The sequence below is a fragment of the Pinus tabuliformis genome, chromosome 9 (genome assembly GCF_031772625.1).
Source record: "Pinus tabuliformis cultivar Carrire ecotype Pingquan chromosome 9, CPIR1, whole genome shotgun sequence".
NCBI classification, from domain to species: Eukaryota; Viridiplantae; Streptophyta; class Pinopsida; order Pinales; family Pinaceae; genus Pinus; species Pinus tabuliformis.
Genome location: NC_142307.1, coordinates 1450185350 through 1450197479, shown reverse-complemented (window position 1 = coordinate 1450197479; position 12130 = coordinate 1450185350).

Here is a 12130-nt window from a genome sequence, read left to right as displayed (position 1 = left end):
ACTCCTCTAGGGAACACCCCGTATGAAAATTCTCCCTGACTTATTTGAAGCAGAAAGGTTGGCCACCAAAAATATGTTGGCCATTTGCGGTCAAGTAAGATGACAAACTCAAAACACTTTCCAAGAATAAGTTTCTTACTGAACAAAAGAGGAAAAAAATGAGGAATTGTGATTCGTTGTAATGAACAGTGTTTGCACATCGACAACCCAACGTAGTTAAGAAAATCGTTTATATTAATTTCCATAGATTTCAAATTTTAACCGTTAATTCAAACATTACATAGATAAAACAATTACCTAAAATACAAAGACGCCTTTGTATCCATGTTTGCCTCATTTATCTAAACTATAAATACGCCTCTATAGGCATGTATATAAATACGCCTCTCTTGCCATGTTCGCCTAAACTCAGATAAGGCAAACATTCTTGTGTATGGAAATAACAACACTACCCAATTTTATATATCGGGAGATAAACCTAACGAATAATTGCAGAAGCGAATCCATTAAATTTACATCATCCTAATCTATTAAACTTATGTCAGCGGAGAGTACCAATTATATTTACCACTTCACAGATCGTAAAAACCATTTTGTACACGGTGGTAGATATTTATTCCTCAATCGTTACTCGAAATTCAATGGCACTTCATAGTATCAGGTAATCAACTGAATAATATAAAGAAGAATGAGTTCCTTGCCTAGAATCCATCATAGGCCGAATCGCCAACTGAAAAGATATAACAAAATTCTTAACGCACTACTACACTAAGCTTACTTTTAAGACATTTTTTTGAAGACAAAAGAAATATTTTGTCTTAAAGTCATTTTTTATTTTAGTTATTTTACATTAAAATTTAATATCAATTGAATTGTCTTAAATATAAAATTTAAGACAAAAACAATTTGAAACAAAAATATTTTAAGAAAAAATTTTATATTTAAAACAAAAATATTTTAAGAGAAAACTTTAAGTTTAAGACAAAAACAGTTCGAGACAAATATTTAAGAGAAAATAGTTAAAGACAAAAATATTTTAAAACAAAACTTTATATTTAAGACAAAAACAATTTGAAACAAAATTATTTTAAGACAGAAACAGTTTAAGACAAAATTATTTTAAGACAAAACTTTATATTTAAAAAAATGACCACTTAAAATGAAACTCCTTCAAGACAATTAATAATTAAGATACAAACATGTCAATTTAAGACAATATTATCTAACAACTGTGAAATTGACTATGACAGTGCACCCTAAGTCTGCCAGCTTGCAGGCTACTACTCTCTCGCGCCTATACCGAGGTTTTGTTTTCACTTACTATTCACGTTATCTTATATAAAGACAATGATTTGTTGGGATCTTCATTATGTGGGGGTAGTCGACTCTGAAGAACGTGACAACTTTTCCTTATAAGTTTTCTTGGACATCAATTCCACTTTTTTCCCTTCGCTCTTTGTTGATACGATTAGAGACAAATTGATTTTTGTTGCATTCAGTCGGTAAGTCACTTTGGTGCCTATTATTGCAGAGTAGTTGATAAACTAACTAAATTGTGGATTCCTTCTCCTGGTTATGTGATTAAGCCTCGAGTTTAAATTTCCCTTAATATGCATCCCCTTAGACTTTGGATCTATATCAAGGTAATCAACTGCAAGAAAGATTTGAATGTGGTTGGCTTACAATTGGGTAGAGAATTGATGTTCTTCCTTCATTTTTCAGTCATCATTAAACACACAGATCGATAAGTGTACATTCCTTATGTGTGTTGCCTTATGGAGTGTGATGAATTTGTTACAATGTGAATGGTGGAATATCTTGTGTGTTTGTAAATGTAAATGAATGTCTAAATTTTGACGCTCACTGTGTCTTTATGATAGAACGTTGTCATGTATGCACATGAATTTTAAAGTGTGCCTAGGATATGCTATTCATTATTATTTACGTGGTGGATGTGCAATTATTTGTTCATATTCAATCAATTGATTTCCAAATTTATGGGTATACTTAGTTTAACCAATACCTATGCTAGTTATTCTATCAAAACTAAGAATTTAGGTATCAAGAATTGGGCAAAGAGTCTCCTTAAAACTATAGGAGGGTGACCGCACAACAATTGTAGTTTTTCTTTACGAACATAGCCTAGTTATTTTTTAGTCCATATACGCTATGTTTTCAAAGTCGAGAGGAAGCGGGAGAGCTTGACTTTGTTGACATGTTATGTTATGAAACCAGCTCAAGAAAAAGATAGAAAGGGTAGATCAACGCCTTAAAATTTAGCCTCTTCGAGGGGGAAACCTCCTTTACATTACATAAATGAACAATTCTTGGATGATACAAATGAAAAGACCTCCTTTCTATATATAGGAGTCTAAGGGCTCATAACATAATCATAGCCGACATAACAATAATAATGTAAAGGCACAATAATAACAATAGTGGGCTTCTATGGGGCACAATAGTAACAATATGGGCACTACATGGGTACATCAATATAATAAGTGGGTTGTACTAATAACAATAAGGGGTTACACTAGTAGTATAGGGGCCTAACATCCCCCTCTCATTTAAAAAGTGTTGTCCTCAACTCTTGAGTAGTTCTTGATGCTTCTGTATAAAATTCTTGTCCTATCATGTGGAATATTCATAGGGTAAGTTCTTCCACTTGATGAGATACTCTGAAATTGATCGATTTCATAGCAGTAGGGTTCTTGTTTCTGTGACCGCTCCAGGTTCCAATATGATTTTTCCTTTCTCTTCAATTTCTAGCAATATTGTTTGAATTGGGATCTTTTGCAACTTTTCAATAAGTGGCCATACTTCTTCATCCTTCTTCCATTCATCCCTTGCTTCGTTTATCCAATCTGGTTGGATAATAGAAATAGCACAAAACAATGCTTCCACATCCTTATCCTTGAAGAGTCTTCCCATTCAGTAAGGTCACCATTTTTTAAGTGCATGTAGTATTGCCAACATTTCCTTCTCATAAATAGCTTGCTTGAGATGTAGCAGTAAAAATACCCAATCACGTACATCAAAACATTTTTCACTATGATGTTGATCTACCTGTTGTTTCGTTTGAATTTGCACCGAAGTGGTGTTATCCTTTAAAAGTTGGAGAACTTGTTGTTGATGCTCGATGTGATCTTTCACTGCTTGAACCTTTTTCTTCTTGATATGTCCTTCTATCTCTAAAGTTTGAAGAGTGGTAATTTCTTCCAATCTTTTACAAGATATGGTTAGATTCATTTCTCGATGCTCGATGTGATCTTTCACTTCTTGAACATTTTTCTTCTTGATATGTCCTTCTATCTTGATAGTTTGAGAAGTGGTAATTTCAACCAATGAACTACAAGATATGGTTGGATTCATTTCTTCTTTCTCGATGTGATCTTTCAATTCTTGCACCTTTTTCTTCTTGATACATCCTTCTATTTTGAGAGTTTGAGGAGTGGTAATTCTTGCCAATGCTTTATAAGATATGGTCTGATTCATTTCTTCTTTCTCTGGGGTGGGGTCCTGGCCTATATCCTCTTCTTTTGATGTTTCTTGATCATTTTCTTCCTCCTCTTCATATTCTATGTAATATAATTTCTTCTCAGCACACTTATGACCTTTACTGCATTTGCTATCACAATTGTAACAAAGCCCTTTTTTCTTTTTTCTTCCAATTGTTGTGGTGTAACCCTTGTAGGTTGTGGAAGCCTAAGAGAAACAAGACTTCCATCTTTATAGTTGTGAGGGGTATGCTTCCTGGTTTCCATAATTTTGCTTTTCACTATGTCACAAAGCCCTTTTACTCTTTACAATTGTTGTGGTGTTGCTCTAAAGAAGGTGTTGCTCTTTGTATCCTCATAATGTGCTATCATTTCCTCCGTGAAAATTGACCACGTAACAAGTTGTTTACGAGAACAAATCCCTTCATACCATAAAAATTGATCCGGTTCTAAATATGAAGATGCAATACATACCTTTTGTAACAGTGGTACACCATGTAGATCAAAATATTGCTCCATCTGAAGTATCCAATTTACCAGATCCTTTCCATCAAACTTCCTCATCTTGCTTTTTCTTGATTTTAGGAGCTCGATCTTGAAACAACTGTAACTCTATACTTTCAGATCTTTAAGTTTTGAAATTCTGATCTGTAGTATCCCTCTGTGTCCTCTTTCCAATGCCACCAGTCTGATCCAAATTGGATTCTCCAAGAAAGAGTTATGCAAAATCTCCCAAGATGGCCTGATTATAGACCTTTCCAGAAGAGAGAACTTGTATGAAGTGCCACGTGTCACTGTTTCAACCTTTGGCACTGAAAAATATATATAAGAAACTACAATCTATCCTCTTTTTGTACCTTCTTACAAAATTTCAATCCGATGCTCAAAGAGAAAGTTATGACGATTTTCCCCAGGTCACCTGTTTGGAATTTAATTCAAGAGTCTTCAAAAAGACCAACTTCCTTAGATCATATCTCCAAAAATATAGCGCGAAAAGCTTTGAAATTCGGACTCGAGGTTCAACGCGATTTATTCTCAAATGGGTTTTTTTTAGCTTTTGAAACGTTGCAGAAAAAAAGTTATAGTGAAAATGCCACGATGACCTGTTTGGAGCAGCAAAACCCTAGAATCCAAAGCTCTGATACCAAATGTTATGAAACCAGCTTAAGAAAAAGATAGAAAAGATACATCAACACCTTAGAATTCAGCCTCCTCGAGGGGGCAACCTTCTTTACATTACATAAATGAACAATTCTTGGATGATACAAATGAAAAGACCTTGTTTCTATATATAGGAGTCTAAGGGGTTATAACATAGTCAGAGCCGACATAACAATAATAATGTAAGGGCACAATAATAACAATAGTGGGCTTGTATGGGGCACAATAGCAGGGAAAATTTTAAGAACCCCCCCTAAATTTATAAGTATAATAAATGGGCGAATCTCCATGGTATATAGGAAAAATGGAAGGCGATTTTATCAATAATATAATATGTATATATAATTTTTTGGCGAATCTCTCACCAGGCATGACGAATATTTTACTCAATTATAAAATCTTGTAAGATCTTGGCAAGTCTTTGTATGGATCTAAGACGATAGAATTTACCCTTTAAATAGTCTATGCTCACATGAATACCATGGTATTACCATGGGTCAATACCATGGGTTATCATAAACCTGGAGCTTAAAAATTACTATTAGTAATTTATAAAAATTAATAAAATTAATAGTTGATTTTTATTTTAACCAAGCTAAAATGTTTAACCTACATTAAATTACAACATCCATTTTTACTCTTGACCAAGCCCCAAGAGGATCAAATATTTTTTCACTCTATGCTAGTTTGCATATCACGATATTTGATACCTCTCGGGGGTTAGTAGATCCAGAGATGGATCTATGCTGGTTTAATTAATTCCCCCATTTAAATAGGCTACATTCTAGGTGAATACCATGGGTCAATACCATGTGCCATTTTGGTGAATACCATGGGTCAATACCATGTGCCATTTTTATTTTTATTAATTCTAATATTAGGGTTAATAATGGTTTTTTGCATGGTATTAAAAACAATCTAGTCCATGGTATTTGTCCCATAGTATTTTGCCCATAGGTTTCACCTAAATATAACCCATTTTTTGAGTGTTCGTAAATATAAGGTGACTTATGGAGTAAATATAAAAAAATGTTTTATTTGTTTACCATACCTCTTGTTTATTTATATTTTTATTAATTTACCATACCTCTGTTACAAATATGGTATTTGGCTCATAGGATTCACTTAAATAAAACCTCTTTCTTGAGCCTTCATAAATAGAACGAGGGTTATGGACTAAATATAAAAAGAGGTTTTATTTATTTACCATACGTCTAGTTTATTTATATTTATATTTATTTACCATACCTTTTGAGTAAGTATAAAAAGACATTTTATTTATTTACCATACCTCCACTTTACTTATATTTTTATTTGTTTACACCAAGTGACTTATGGAGTAAATATAAAAAATGTTTTATTTATTTACCATACCTGTCATTTATTTATATTTTTATTAATTTAACATACCTCTTTTATAAATATGGTATTTGGCCCATAGGATTCACTTAAATAAAACCTATTCTTGAAAATGGGCGAATGGATTCACTTAAATAAAACCTATTCTTGAAAATGGGCGAATGGAAGGTTGTAACTCCTAATTTCAAGGGCTAAATTTACCTTTTTTACCCTCTCCCTTAAAATAAGGTGGGCTATTTGAGGTGATTTGTAAAAATGTACTATGATACAAAATATTCGCCCACTAAAAATTTAAAACCCCTTAATTTCACCAAAGGGCGAACATTCGCCCCTAAAATTATCCTTGCACAATAGTAACAATATGGGCACTGCATGGCTACATCAATATAATAAGTGGGCTGTACTAATAACAATAAGGGGTTACACTAGTAGTATAGGGGCCTAACATGTTAGCAGGTCCAACACCTAGTGGACACTGGTGAAACCATGTTGTGTGTATAAACACCAACCATAATCCATCGACCCCAGTGATCAAATCTGAGGTAAGGGCAGGGTCTATACATTTGCTCAAACGTTGTTTTATTTTGGGTGAGAATCCTAAAGGCCAAAAGTGTGGTCCAGGAAGAACTCGGGGTTTTGGGAACATTTTTAGCTTCCCACCACTGAGATATTTGTACCCTACAACACCATAAGAGTGTAAAAATTAATATAAATTTGCTACTACTGATGTATTTGAACTGAAAACAAGAGATTACAAATTTCCTCTACTATTCTGCGAAATGGAAATCACATTTTAGAAACACATGCAATGACATGCAACCATAAAAAAAACACACGAACATGATTATTTATAGGGAAACCCAATAGCAAAAAACTCTTCCACTGCTTTTCATTAATCATATGAGAATGAAAAACTATTACGATGTCTTTCTTCAACCTTGAAGCACACCCTTCACTGTAAAATTGTTCTCCTATTGATTATCCTACTCTGGCAAACACTTAGTAAATTCAAAGTTGTTGGGTTGTGTTATATTCTTTCCACAACTAGCCCACGTAGTTAACCGGGGGGTTAGAAGGGGGGTGGAGTGCTCCCTTCATTGTGCCGACTGTGTAGCAGGGGGGTCATAGGGGGTTTGAGGGGTGCCGGTAACCCCACTCTATGGGGTCCAGGGCAGCACCCTAGAAAATTTTGTTTTTGGACCCTATATTACGTTGGGCGGACCTACATATGGTTTTCTGCATGATTTTTCCCACATGGTTTTGGACGCGATGGTTTTCGGTCCATGGTTTTGGACACAATGGTTTTCAGTCCATGGTATTGGATGCTTTGGCATGCATAAATATGTATTGTAACATTCAAAGGAACATAATGAAAAATCAAGCTAGTAGTCCTAGTTTTCGGATCCAGGGGAAAATCTCTGTGTATATGTGTTTTATGTGTTATGCTCTCGCATTGTTTATTTTCTGTGTTTTAAAATCCTATGTAGGTAATTTCTGTACGGGGTTAAAACCTACATTTGGTATCAAAGCTTTTTTGGCTTCAAGGGGATGCCTTTGTTGCTGAGGGGTTTCGCTTAGGCCTATGGTAAACCATGTTTAGTGGGAGATCTACGGATCGATTTTGGTGGTGAAAGAAGATGACAAGCAGTGGAAAGATAGAGATCAAGAAATTTAATGGTTAGAGTTTTGAGTTGTGGAAACTCAAGATGGAGGATATGTTGGTGGATAAAGATCACTGGATCACGGTAGATCTGGGTACTAAACCAACAGGAGTGTTCGATGAAGAATGGAAGAAGTTGGATTGGAAGACAAAGAGCACAATACGATTGTGTGTCTCAAATTCAGTATTGTTGTATGTATTAGGGGAAGCTACGGTGAAGGCTTTGTGGGAAAAGTTAGGGACTTTGTACCAATAAGAGTTTCTGATGAATAAATTGTTCCTGTGGAAAAAGTTGTATAACCTGAGGATGAAAGATGGAGACTTGGTGACAGAGCATCTGAATGCATTTAATACTATGGTAAGTCAGTTATTATATGTTGATATTAAAATTTTAGATGAAGATAAGTGCATCAGTTTTTTGTATTCTCTACTAGATTCGTGGGACAGTCTGGTTATTGCAATAGGTAGCAATGCAACTGCCTTGCAGTTTGATGAAATAGTCTCAGCGTTGCTAATGTAGGAGATGAGACGGAAAAAATTGGAGAGCCAGAATAGTGATGCCTTGTCTGTACAAGGACGGTCACAGAACAACAACAAAAATAAGTCATCGAGCGGGAGATATAAATCTAGAGGGAGATCTAAATCTCCAGGAAAACCTATAAAGGTGGGGTTTTGGAAATGCGGAAAGGAAGGGCACTACAAAATGGACTATAAATCTAAAGCTCCTGATAGAGGAAAGGGATCTAATGATGCTCCTTCTGCAGAGGCAAAAACCACCTCAGATGAAGGTCGGGATGTGTACTTGGTTTCTTCAAGTACAAATGTAGATCACGAGGCATGGTTGATTGACTCAGGTGCATTATTTCACTTCACTCCCCATAGAAAGTGGTTCTGCAAGTGTGAGAAATATGATGGTGGTGATGTATTCTTGGGGGACGACATGAAGGCTAGAATCATTGGTCGTGGAAAAGTAAAGTTGAAGTTGAAAGGTGGAAGAGTTAGAACACTTCCGGGTGTTCCGCATATTCCTGCATTAGCCAGAAATCTGATTTCTATAAGAAAGCTGGATGATTTAGGTGTAAAAACATTGTCCGAGAATGATATTTGCAAGATGGTTCAGGGAGCACTAGTATTGATGCAGGGAGTTTGGATTGAAACTTTGTAGAAGCTGCAAGGTAACACTATTATTGAAGGGTGCAACAATTATGTGGTTCTTGAAAGTGAAGCAGAAAATCTAGTGGTCTCTAGAGAGAAGACCATGTTGTGGCATCAAAGGTTTGGACATATTGGAGAGAAGGGCCTTTGAATACTTCACGGTAAAGATATGGTGGAAGGTATGAGTAATAGCTCTCTAGATTTTGATTTCTGTGAAAATTATGTATAAGGGAAGCAAAATCGAGTGAGTTTCCCTTCTAGTGGTAGGAAGGCGAAGAAGATATTAGAACTTGTGCATAGTGATGTGTTTGGACCTGTGAAGGTTCCATCACTGGGTAAGTCTTTGTACTATGTATCATTTATAGATGACTTCTCAAGGAATACATGGATATATTTCCTTAAGAAGAAATATGAAGTCTTTGATAGGTTTAAAGAATTAAAGGCTCTGGTGGAAAACTAGACAAAGAAGAAGATAAAGGTGTTGAGGACAGATAACGGTGGAGAGTTTTGTAGTAAGGAATTTGAAGAATTCTTTAAGAACTGTGGTATAGCACAATAGAAGACTACTCCATACACACCTGAGCAAAATGGAGTTGCAGAAAGAATGAACAAGACGTTGATGGAAAGGGCAAGAAGCATGCTTAATGGTGCCAGGTCAGGACATGAATTCTGAGCAGAGGCGGTGGAGACAGTATGTTACCTGGTCAACAGATCACCTTCATTAGTGTTGGAGGATAAGACTCCACAAGAGGTATGGACTGGTAAGAAACCCTCTCTTTCACATCTAAAGGTATTTGGATGTGATGCATATGTACATGTTCCAAAAAAGAAAATAAACAAGTTGGATAGTAAATCTGAAAAAGTGTATCTTTATTGCGTATAAGGATGGTTTAAAAGCTTATAAGCTTTGGAACCCAGTAACAAGGACGGTTGCGTACAGCCGAGATGTGGTGTTCAGAGAGGTGAAAGATGTTATTAAATATGAAATCCAACCAAAGGAACTTGAGAAGATAGAGTTTGAGCTAAAGGAGGAAGAATCAGACTCTACAACAGAGGAGGAATCAAAAGATGAAGAGCCACAAACTCTGGGTGTGAGAATATCAGTTCGAGAAAGAAGGTATCCAAAAAGGTATAGTCCACCTGCTTTCTGTTCAAATTTTGCTTTATTTATTACTGACAATGATCCCAGAACTACGAAGGAAGCAATAGATTCAAAGGATGGCAAACTCTAGAAAGAGGCCATTGTTGATGAAATGGCATCTTTGCACAAAAATGAGGCTTGGGATTTGGTGGAGTTGTCGGCTAGAAGGAAACCCATTGGTAGCAAATGGGTGTTCAACAAGAAGACAAATGCAGAAGGAAAGGTGGAGAAATACAAAGCTCAGTTGGTGGCAAAAGGTTATTTCCAGTGGTCGGGAATTGATTTTGGTGATATTTTTTCTCTTGTTGCCAAGGTAACTTCTATTAGATTACTTTTATATGTTGTTGCTACTTTTGATTTTGAGGTAGAAAATATGAATGTGAAGGCAACATTTATTCATGGGGATCTGGAAGAGCAAATCTACATGAAAAAACCTGAAGGCTTTGCAGTGAAGGGTAAGAAAGAACTGGTATGCAAGTTAAAGAAGTCTTTGTATGGGTTAAAACAGTCACCAAGGATGTGGTATCATACATTTGATACATTTATACAGGGAGTTGGCTTCACCAAAAGAAAAGCAGATCACTGTGTGTATTTTAAATTAATTGGTGACCGTGTTATTTATCTGGTCTTGTATGTGGATGATATGTTGCTGGTTGGAAATGACAAAGAAATTATCCAGGATTTGAAGACCCAATTGTCCTCTAAATTCGACATGAAAGATCTTGGTGCTTCAAACTATAATTTGGGCATGGAAATTAAAAGATATCAGCCAAAGAGGAAGCTCTGGTTAAACCATAGGAAGGATGTCGAGACAATATTGCAAAAGTTTAATATGCAGGATAGTAAACCGGTGAAGGTTCCTATTCTTGTAGGTGTGAGGTTATCTGCTGAATAGTGTCCCAAGACACAAGAAGAGGAAGAGAACATGTCCCGTGTTCCATATGCAAGTGTAGTCATTAGCTTGATGTATGAAATGGTCTATACTAGACTAGACATTGCACATGCAGTGGGAGTATTGAGCAAGTTTATTGCAAAACCAGGGAAGGAGCACTGGACAACAGTGTAGCGGGTTTTCAGGTATTTGTGTGGCACTAGTGATTATGGTTTGTGCTACCAAGGAAGACCAAGATTGGACAGAGTGTTGGATATTCGTGGCTTTGTTGATGCAGACTGGGCTAGAGATCTGGATCAGAGAAGATCTACAAGTGGGTATGTGTTTAACCTATCTGGAGCTGCAGTTAGTTGGATGAGTAAGAAAAAATCTGTAGTGGCACTATCAACTACAGAGGAAAAATACATGACAACCACTCATGCAAGAAATGAAGTAGTTTGGTTGCAGAGATTGTGTTCAAGTACGGGGTTAGTACAGGGAGCTATAAGGATAGACTGTGACAACCAAAGTGCAATTTTCTTGGCAAAGAACCCTGCATATCATTCAAATACAAAGCACATTGATGTGCAGTATCACTTTGTGAGGGATATGATAGAAGACAAAAAGGTGTTGTTGGTAAGGGTGGACACTTTGAAGAATACTGTAGATGCATTGAAAAAATCTGAGCTCTGAGAAGTTCTTTTGGTGTAGAGAAGCAATGGGCATTGCAGGGCTCGATAAAATGACTAAGCTCTCTTGTGGCCCTCTAAGGAAAGAAAACAACAAGTGGGAGAATGTTGGGTTGTGTTATATTCTTTCAACAACTAGCCCACATAGCTAACTGGGGGGTTAGAAGGGGGGCAAAGCCCCCCTTCGTTGCGCCGATTGAGTAGCAAGGGGGGGGGGGGGGGGGGGTAATAGGGGGTTTGAGTGGTGTAGGTAACCCCACTCTATGGGGTCTGGGGTAGCACCCCGGAAAATTTTGTTTTTGGACCCTATATTAGGTTGGGCAGACCTAGCTATGGTTTTGTGCATGATTTTTCACACATCGTTTTGCACGCGATGGTTTTCGGCCCATGGTTTTGGACGTGATGGTTTTCGATCTATGGTATTGGATGCTTTAACATTTATAAATATGTATTGTAACATTGAAAGGAACATAATGAAAAATCAAGATTGTAGTCCCGGTTTTGGGATCCAGGGGAAAGTCTCTATGTATATGTGTTTTATGTGTTATGCTCTTGCATTGTTTATTTTCTATGTTTTAGAATTCGTATTCAGGTAAT